The following is a 10,597-nucleotide window of genomic DNA, read 5'->3' on the forward strand; positions in this document are numbered from 1 at the left end:
GAAGTTCAAACCCACCAGCCACTCTGCAGGAGCAAGATGAGGCTTCCTGGTATCAACTTGATGGTAGTGGACATTCCATTGCACACTTGGCCTTATTCTTCCAAGAGTCTCCCCATGGCCGTAAGAGCCCTGGTGGTGTAGTGGTTATATACTGAGCTGTGATCTGCATAGTTGACAGTTTGAAACCACCAGCAGGTCCTTGGGAGAAAGACTTTCTATCCCCATTAACAGTTACATCTCAGAACCCACAAAGGGAGGGTGTGCTATGCATCAGCAACGACTCGATGGCAGTGAGGGTTTTTTTTGTTGTTATTGTTTTTGACCTTAGGAAAAAAGGGGAAACAGAAATGTTCGTCTACCCTATTTGTATGTTGCTTTCTGGTTCTGAAGGTCCTTGGAGCCTCTGAGTCCCTCAACAACATGGTGAGGTAGGCCGCGGCAAAGGAAATGGAAGCCTCTTGTCGCTGCCCAAAGCCTCCGGGGAGTAATTAGCGGTGGAATTAGGGTTCATCTGGGACTCTGGCTCAGAGCGGCTCTTCTCTCCATGTGGTGATGATTTCACCGTCCCAGGGCCGCCTGGGTCTTTATTGGTGGTGATGGTGGTGCTTGTTGCCGTCAAGCTGACCCTGAATCATGGCAACCCCAATACACCACGGGGCAAAAGGTCCTGTGCTACCCCATGGTCAGTGGCACATGGGACCATTGTGAGCCAGACGTTTGCATCAGCTGATTTTTGAACTAGACTTCAGGCCTTTCTTCCAGGTTTGTCTTAGCCTGGAAGCTCTCCTGAAACCTCGTCAGCATCATTGCAACGCACAAGCTACCTGTGACAGATGGGTGGGAGCTGCTGCCTGATTTCTGCCTCCCTTGTTGTGGTTAGGTCCGTTGTGTCGGTTCTGACTCAGTGAACCTGTGTACAATAGCACAAAACACTGCCTGGTTCCGCTCCATCTTCACAATTGTTCTTCTAGCTGAACCCTGTTGCAGCCACTATGTCTGTCCATCTTGTTAAGGACCTTCCTCTCATTTCCCTGCTCATCTATTTTACCAGGCATGTCAATCCCAAGGTCAATCACAATCACTCCTTTGCGCACCCCTGAACTTCTCTCCTCCAACACCCTCCTCTATTTCCAGTGCCCTTGTTTGATTAACGCCTGGCTGGCCCTGGTAAAATCCATTCCTTCTCCCAACTCTGTGTCAGCACCCACCTAGCTAAACATAGGCTGCGGAAAAGCATGCTAGCTGATCGCACAGTAGTTCATGCCTACTAACCTCACACGAACCCTGAATGCTGCCTGGAAACCATGTTACATTTCTCTAGCTGCTCGTTCAGATAGCAACCGTACACAGGAACCCGGTTGCCAGGTGAGCAAATAAAAGGCTTTCTATCTAGCAACCCTATCCAGGAAGTAATTGCTAATGTGAAATGCCAGTGGCTGCGACCAGTGGTGGCATGTTATTTAACGTTGGAGCTCGAGTCAGAGTGCCTGTGATCACAGCGTGCAGTGGGAAGGGCCCCGAATCTCTAGGCTGCTGACTCTGGCTGTGCACTGAAGTCAGCGGAAGTCGGCACTTGCGCTTCTCCCTCTCACCTGGAACGCGGCTGAGTAGCGTTCCACAGGTAAGGAAGCTCAGCCTCCCAGGACATCCGTCCAGGAAGCCAGAGACCTCAGGATTTACTATCCAGGGGCAGAGAGGGATTGGGGACCCAGTGGCCCCAAGGCACTAACCATTCTCTTGTCTGGCACGTTAACTTTTCCCAACTGGTCTTGGAAGTTGGGCATCAGCCAAGGCACCCCGGGTGTGGGAAGAAAACGATCTTAAAGGTATCCTTCAGGGAAAGATCTCATTCACTCAGTCAATGCACTACGTAGATACCCTGTAGGGCAGAGGTGAACTGCTCCGGTGGGTTTCCAAGGATGTGTGTGTGTGTGTGTGTGTGTGTGTTAAGGTTTCTTGCTAGCTTTATTTCCTAGTCTCTACAATACAACTTTATTGTACCTTTTCGAACAGAATGTATTAAAAAAAACTGATCAGAATTTTTCCACACATAGAGTTCTACATGGTAGACTACAGTGCAACACTATTCTTGTTACAGAACTAGCGGAATTCCATTATACCCAAGACCACAGGGTAAGCAAAATAAAAATACTATCCTAGGACATTGGAATAAGATGATCTGATGAATCCTTTAGAGCAGAGGTTTTCAACCTGTGGGTCGCAACCCCTTTGGGAGTCAAACGACCCTTTCACAGGAGCTGCCCAATTCATAACAGTAGTAAAATGACAGTTATTATTATTTTTTGTTTTTTTATGCCCCCCCCAAAATGACAGTTATAAGGTAACAATGAAAATAATTTTATGATTGGGGGGGTCACCACCACATGAGGAGCTGTATGAGAGGGTGGCGGCATGAGGAAGGTTGAGAACTACTGCTCTAGAGCATGTTTGGGGAGAGCAAGTGGCATAGTAGGAACCCTGAAAGTGTAGTGGCTATGTGTTGGCTGCGATCCTCATGGTCTGAAGTTCAAAATCACCAGCAGCTCCGCGAGAGAAAGACGGGGCTTTCTGCTCCGGTAAACAGTGACAGTCTTGGAAACCCAAGGGTGGTAGCTATGAGTCCTCATTAACTCAATAACATTGAGTTTGGTTTTGGTTTAGTGACGTGATGGTGACATGTTGGGCTGCTACCCTCAAGGTTAGCATTTCAAAACCACTAAACGCGCCTGGGGAGAAAGATGAGGCTCTCTACTTCCGTAAAGAATTACAGTCTTAGAAAGTTTCTGTAGGTCAAAATTTCCCAATGAGTTTCTGTAGTTCAAAATGGACTCAATGGCAGTGAGGTTTGTTTGTGTGGGGTTTTTCTTAAGTTTTTTAGAGCGTGTTTAGAACAACATATACACTGCAGTCAGGAGCAGAATTCTTTACAGTCTGGTCCTCCCTAGCCACAGGAACGGCTCCTGGTGAATTTCAGACACTCAAGCATGGACACACACTCCCACTCTCTCCTCCCGCTTCCTGCCCACCCCCACACACTCAGTCTCACCCGTTCTTAAGAGAAACGCTCAGGCATCAGATCCTAGTGACCCCCGGTCTGCCTTGCTGGAGGACATTCACTGACCGAGACAAGCTTTCCCACAACAGGACGGCTGTTCATCTTTACAGGAGCAGAAAGCTTCATCTTTCTCCTATAGAGCAGCTAGAGGGTTTGAACTTTGGACTTTATGGTTAGCAACCCATCAAGTAACTTACCATACCACTAGGATTTCTTTGGGGGAAGGTATAACAGACTGAGATTTTCAAAGTTAATATTGAATCTAAATTAGGAACTGAGAGGCATTCAATACCACTCATTCCTTCAACAAGTAATTTGCATGGCTGCCATGTGTCAGGTGGTAAGGCCTCAGTGGGGTGAGCCCTTATACACACACACACACACACACAGTCTGTGCTCTTAAGGAGTTTACATTCTAATGGGGTAGGCGGATAATAAACAAGTTTTTAAATCATTTTATTGGGAGCTCTTATAACATTCCATGCATCCATTGTATCGGGCATATTTGTACATGTGTTGTAATCATCATTTCCAAAACATTTTCTACTTGAACCCTTGGTATAAGCTCCCCATTTTTCCCCTCCCCCCCACCATGAATCCTTGATCAATTGTATATTGTTATTATTATGTTGTACTTTACAAGTTTTAAAAATACAGTTCTTACTAGTAATGAGCACATGACGAAACCACAAAGGATTATGGGGCAGAAAAAAATAGGGGTGGGGGTGGGGAGACTACAACTTTTAGATGGAACAGAGAGGCAACAGTTCTCTCTGAAAGTGATCTTTGGCCCAGACCCGAATGAGGAAGAGTCGGTCCTGCAGGATCTGGGAAATAGTGCTCCAGGCAGAGGAAATGGGAGCGGCAAGGATCAAGGTCTGAATAAGCCCCATATAGTCAAGGAAACGACGGCGTGAGGTGGAGAGGAAGGTGCCATTTGAGATCACAGAGGTAGCCGAGGCTCTGCACAAACGTGCAATGGGAGGATTCAAGGCAAGTTTGGCTGCTTGGGAGAGGTCACGGTACCCCTTGTGGGAAAGGGATGATAGGGGGTGGAAGTCCAAGATGGAAGCTGGTGGGAGGTGTCTGTCGCCTCCAGATCTGACGGAATGGTGGCTTGGAGGAGAGCGGCAGCAGTGGAAATGGTCACCAGCAAAGTGATAGGACAGACTGGTGCAGAGTCTGGCCTGCCCCCACCCTCAGCCTTCTCTCATCTGGCGAGGGCCTGGTTTTGTTTAAGCATTCAGCCTTGCACTTGCCCCAGAGAGATGGCTTTTACACAGACCTACGGAGTCTCACTGCCACCCGGTCAATGCCCGCTCATAGCAATCCCCTGTGGGGCTGCAGGAGTAGAAGACCCTTTCGTCCTCCCTCAGAGCGGCTGGCGATTTGGGATGCTGCTGACCACGCGGATCTCGGCCCAACGCCTAACCACTGCACTATCAGCGCTCCATAGACCCAGCGAGGAAGTACACACGGACCCAAGCCACTCATGGTACTCCCAGGCCTTCCTCTTTGTGACCGGTTTAGTCTTGGAGCTAATAAGATAGAAGAATAGGAGAGGCTTTTTTTCTCCTCGATGAAGAGAGATGTGGAGGAAACTCCCTTTTCCTGACTTGGGACAGTGTCTGTGGCGGTTACATAATCTCCTGTCAACTTGAGGACATTAAGAGTCTAGTCTGTCAATCAGGTCACAGCCTGATGGATGCCTCCTTGTGGACCTTAGCCTTCTCATGAGGATTCTGGGAACTTCACCTCTCTCTGTTTCGCATTCCTGTTGACAAGCCACATGGAGCTACGCTGATGGCAGCCAGAGCCCTGGAGATGCATCCACTGCATAGGATCCACAGGGCTTTCCACCCACCAGCCTGTGGTCTTCCTGCATTCGGCATCATTGCATGTGCCGCCCGAGTCTGAAGAGGAATTCATGAACTAATATCAGACTTATGGGCTAATATCAAACTTATGGACTTGATGTGGCCTGAGCTGGGATGTTTTATTGATGCATAATTACTGCTTGATATAAAGTTCTCTCTTACGGATATATGAGTGTCAATGAATTTGTTTCTCTAGTCATCCTGGAAAAACAGTACATAGGAGGACATGATGCTTGGAACTGCTGCAGCCAGCTTGTCATCCTGAGGAAAGAACCCCACCACCCATGGGGCCAGGGCAGAAAGCTGGAGATACTGGAGTAAATAGTGACATCACTGGAGCCACCATACACTCAGATTTAGGAGAATAGATGTCCTCATTGTTTACGCTGCTGTTGGCTAGGCTTTCCACTCCTTGCAGCCAAAAGATCTCACTAGTGAAAGTGAGCATTCCGGAGAGAAACAGGGAGGGTAGGAAATGGAGAGTTCTACTTTGAACTGGTTCAGTGTGCAATGTCTCATGGGATGCCAAGCATGTAAACGGACACTTGAATTTGACGTTCAGAGGCGCGGTCAGAACAAATTGAAGTCATCATCATATAGGTGACATGTAATTCTTCTTACTGTATTCTTTCACCAGTTTTGAAATGTATCTATTCTAGTTCCGTTTCTTTGGGGACGACCGTAAGGAACATTACAATGATGTTTTTATCCTGGAGAGAGTTGAACAGATCAGAAAGCCGAGCTAATATAACACGATCCTATGGAATCATCCTCAAGCCTCTGCCATTGCTCCTCCAGAGAACAGTAAATGGAATACAGAGATCCCCGGGGATGTGAAGGCGATCTGGCTGTGACATCTGTCACCCCGTCGATTGCCAGGGTTGACTCGGCTGATCTGGCTGGCTAGGCGGGAGTCCCCTTCCTCCCTCACTGCTCCATGCGCATCCCTCCCGAAGCTGCACGCTCTGTTGAAGAGGACCACCTTCTCCGATAGAAGGAGCGTCCTTTGGTCAAGGGTATATGAGTAGCTGCACTCCCCTGCTAGACCCTCCCAACAGGTCTCAAGAGAACCTCGGCTGAGCTAGGGGGAGCACTCCTTAGAGAGAAAGGCAGTAGAGACTACCAAGAAGCAGCAACCAACAGGGTGGGATGAAAGTCGGTGTCGGGTGGTGTGACGGAAGCCAAGAAGAAGCCTTAGTGTTTCAAAGGAAGAAGCGTGATCAGTGATGTCAAACTGAGCTAAGGAATTGAGAAGATCAGAGTTGCCGGGGTAGAGTTGACTAGAGACCTTGGTTGGAGCTGAGGCTGGAGCCTATTGAGGAGGGAGGGCACGAAGGCAGTGGCATGCGAGGTGTCATCTCTTGGGCAGGCGGTGCTGGGAGAGGCTCGCAGAGGCCTCCAAGAAACACTCTCAGCCTTTCAGGACCACCACACTGGTGCGGGGTGGAGGTGGGACTCCAGGGAAAGGTCCGAAAGATGCCAACAAGAGTGGCAAAGGGAAGAAGAGACTGCCAGACACGTGTCCATGCTAAGAAGCCATTCAACGGGAAGAATGAAGAAGTAACTGGCACTGATTTTTAATATTCAGTACATGTCTAAACCAAATCATAACAAACTCACTGCCATTGAGTTGATTCAGACTCACAGTGGCCCTATAGGACAGGATAGAACTGCTCTGCGGATTTCTGACACGGTTAACTCTTTATGAGAGAAGAAAACCTTGGCCTTCTTCCAGCAGAGTGGCTGGTGGTTTCAAACTGCTGACCTTGTGGATAGCAGCCCAATGCAGATTCATTACGCCCCCCCCCCCAGGGCTCCTCGGGTACATGCATGTCTAATGGTGTTCTGTGTAGTCACGTAGACCATTACCTGCATGCCCACTCAGAGCTGGTGGTCCGCATTCGGGGCATCTGCATGTGCACTGAGGAGATACTCACTGTCCCTCATGCACGTACACAGACTCAACACCTTGGGCATTGCTTCTTGCCCTATGCACTTCTCTAGCTTCCTTGCTGCAGGGCCCAGGGTGGCACAAGTGTGTCATAGGGGCTGGGTGTGTGATGCTCATTGGCGACAGGCACTCACTCTGCTTCTGTCATGAGCAGACCGAGAGAGTGATGAGGATTGTAGGGAACCAGAGCAGGATTGGATCCTGAGAAGGCCATTCATTGCTGTATCTGTCTTCAGACTGCTGTAATATCACCACAAATGCAACAGCTTAAAACAACACAAGAGTTATGCTTTTTACAGTTCTGGAAGGGGGAGTCCAAACTAGTCTTACAGGGACGGAATCAAGGTGCCAGCAAGATTCCGGGGGAACAGTCTGTTCCCTTGCCTCCTCAGCTTCTAGAGGCCACTCACATTCCTTGACTTGTGGCCCCTTCCATCTTTAAAGACAGCAATCCCTTCACTAGCACCTCTGCTTCTGTCTTTGCCTCTCCTCAGAGTCTGGCCCTCCTGCCTCTTTCTGTGACGGTGCTACACCCCCCTGAACAAGCCAGGGGAAGCTCGAAATCCTTTGTCACATTTGTAAAGGTCCTTTTGCCAAAGGAGGTAACGCAGTCCCAGTTGCTTGGAAGAAGGATTCCGACGTTTTGGGGGTGGGAGCGGGAGGGGGGAGGGGGAAGCAATTAGTCTCCCTACCTCCAGTGACATGTGAATGCAGAACCAGACCCTGTCAGGCCAGGTTTTCCAGTTCTTTTTTCAAGATAAACTAGAAATCTGGGTTTTTAGATGACTGTGCAGAAAAGAATGGACACAGTCACCTTTAGGAAAGCCTGCTTGGAACGCTGGCTCCTGCTCTCAGGAAGGAAGGTGGCTCTCAGCCTGACCAGTCCGACAGGTCCCTGAAGAGGACAGGTCCCCCTGCCTTGACTAATGGTGTAGACAGTATGATGTATGCTGAACAGCTGTGTGTTTATTTGGGGGTGGGGGTCTGGACTTTTGTATGTGCTGGGCAGAGGGACCTATCAAATGACTTAGTCATCAACTGCATCAAGTCAGTTTGGACCCAGGGTGACACATGTGTCTGACTGGAACTGTGCTCCAGAGGGCTTTCCATGGCTGATTTGCAGGCAGTCAACTCAACGACCAGGCACCTCTGGGTGGCTTCAAACTCCCAAACTTCTAGTTGGCAGCTGGGTGCGTTAATCATTTGCTCTACCCTGGGATGCCCTTGGTGGCCATTTTAGGTGCTGATGAGTAAAACTTTGACTCACAGTGACCTCATGTGACAGGGTAGAAGTGCCCCGTGGGTTTCTCTAGGCTGGGTCTCTGTGGGAGCAGAGCGCCCCTTCTTTCTCCTGCAGATCCACCGGCTGGGTTCAAACCACCAGACGCTGAATGCTTAACCTTGGCAGACTAGCCCCCCAAAGAAGCCTGGGTGCTGCCTCACAGGTGCACTTTCCTGGGCAGAAACAGCCCAGGGGGTTGGGGGAAGGAGGGAAAAATGAGGAGCTGATATCAAGGCCTCAAGTAGAAATTAAATGTTTTGAAAACGATGATGGCAACGAATGTACAAATGTGCTTGACACAATGGATGGATGGATGGATTGTGTACGAGCCTCCGATAAAATGATTTTTAAAAAAGAAAGAAACAGCCCAGGGAATTGCTGGTGAACTGCTGGTGAAGAGTGTGCTTGTGGGAGTGCTGGGTGGAAAGGGAGTGCAGAGCCCCAATCCCCCCAACACCCCACCTGTGTGTTCCCATCACAATAGCTAGCTGGGCCCTGACTGCATCGCTGTGATGATCAGCATTCGTTGTGGAGGCCACAGTAGCCTAAGTCCCCAAGCCCTACCCAGGAATCTTCACACACAGTCTGGCAGTGCCCACCACCATGATGCTTCCTGGTTTTGTAATATTCTAATACGGGGCCAAATAGAACATTTGTTTTGTTTTTTTCTTTTAAATATCGTTTTATTGGGGTTCATAAGCTCTTATCACAATACATACATATATCCATTGTATCAAGCACACATTTGTACATATGTTGCCATCATTTTCTTTTTAAAAAAATCATTTTATTGGGGGCTCGTACAATTCTTATTACAATCCATACATACATCCATTATGTCAAGAACATATGTACATTTATTGCCATCATCATTCTCAAACATTTGCCTTCTACTTGAGCCCTTAATATCTGCTGCTCATTTTCCCCCTCCTTCCCCACTCCCCCCTACCTCATGAACCCTTCATCATTCATAAATTAGTATTTTGTCATGTTACACTGTCCAGCATCTCCCCCTGCCTTCTTCTCTGCTGTCCATCCCCATGGAGGAAGATATACCTAAATTCTTGTAATCAGTTCCCCCTTTCTACCCCTCATTCTCTCCACCATCCAGGCATCGCCACTCTCACCACTGGTCCTGAAGGAGTCATCTGTCCTGGACTCCCTGTGTTTCCAATTGCTATCTGTACCTATGTAAATCCTCTGGTCTAGCCAGATTTGTAAGGTAGAATTGGGATCATGATAGTGGGGGGGGGGCATTTAAGAACTAGAGGAAAGTTATATGTTTCATTGTTGCTACCTTGCACCCTGACTGGCTCATCTCCTCCTCACAACCCTTCAATAAGGGGTGTGTGGTTGGTTGGCTACCAATGGGCTTTGAGTCTCCACTCTGCACTCACCCACATTTTACCTGATCCCTTTGACAGCTCGTGGTCACACAGGCTGGTGTGTTTCTTCCATGTGGGCTTTGTTGTTCCTAAACTAGATGGCTACTTGTTTATCTTCAAGCCTTTAAGACCCCAGAAGCTATATCTTTTGATAGCCGGGCACCATCAGCTTTCTTCACCACATTTGCTTATGCACACGTTTGCCTTCATTGATCGTATCAGGGAGGTGGGCACCCACTGATATGATTTTTAGTTCTTTGATGTCCAAACAGAGCATTTTTTAAGGGGAAATGTGCCCTCCTAGTCACCAGCTTGCACTGTCTAACCTTTTAGAGGGTTGGCCTAACGTTCCAGAGTGCTAGTGAAGCACTGGTTCCCCCTGAGGTCGGTGGTCTTCTAGAAGCCTTGGAAAGGAAGCAATGGGGCAGTTCTAATCTATCCGAAGTGTCACTATCAGTTGGAATCACCTCAAGGGCAATGGGTTTGGTTTGGGGGTTTTACCCTAATGTTAGTCCCATCCTTGGCATTGCAACGGTTAGCACTCTGTCACTAACTGCAAGATAGAGACCCAAACTGCCATGCAGTGCGTTCTGACTCAGAGAGACCCTATAGAACAGAGTAGAGCTGCAACTCCACCCAGGGGTAGAAGGCCTCATCTTTCTTCTGCGGAGTGGCTGGTCGTGGTTAGCAGTGGTTAGCAGCCCGATGCGTAGCTCACTAGGTCACCAGGGCTCTTGGCAATTTAAACCCACCCAGAAGCTCTGTGGAAGAAAGGCCTGGAGATCAACCCCGTAAGAGTCACAGCCAAGAGAACCCCATGAGACAGTTCTTCTCTGTCCCAGAGGTTGCTGCGGATCGGAATGGACGTCACACCACAGCACCCAGCAGCTCCGCAGTGAAACCAGACCTTTAATAAACACTTAGCAAAGACCTGCCATGTGCTAAACACATCCTCGATAAAGCAGGCAGCGGTCCTTACCTTCCAAACATTTGCTAGCTAGTGAAATGGACCTATACACAAATAGCTACATGGATGCGCTACTGTTT

This window comes from Tenrec ecaudatus, chromosome 13, assembly GCF_050624435.1.
Source record: "Tenrec ecaudatus isolate mTenEca1 chromosome 13, mTenEca1.hap1, whole genome shotgun sequence".
NCBI lineage: Eukaryota > Metazoa > Chordata > Mammalia > Afrosoricida > Tenrecidae > Tenrec > Tenrec ecaudatus.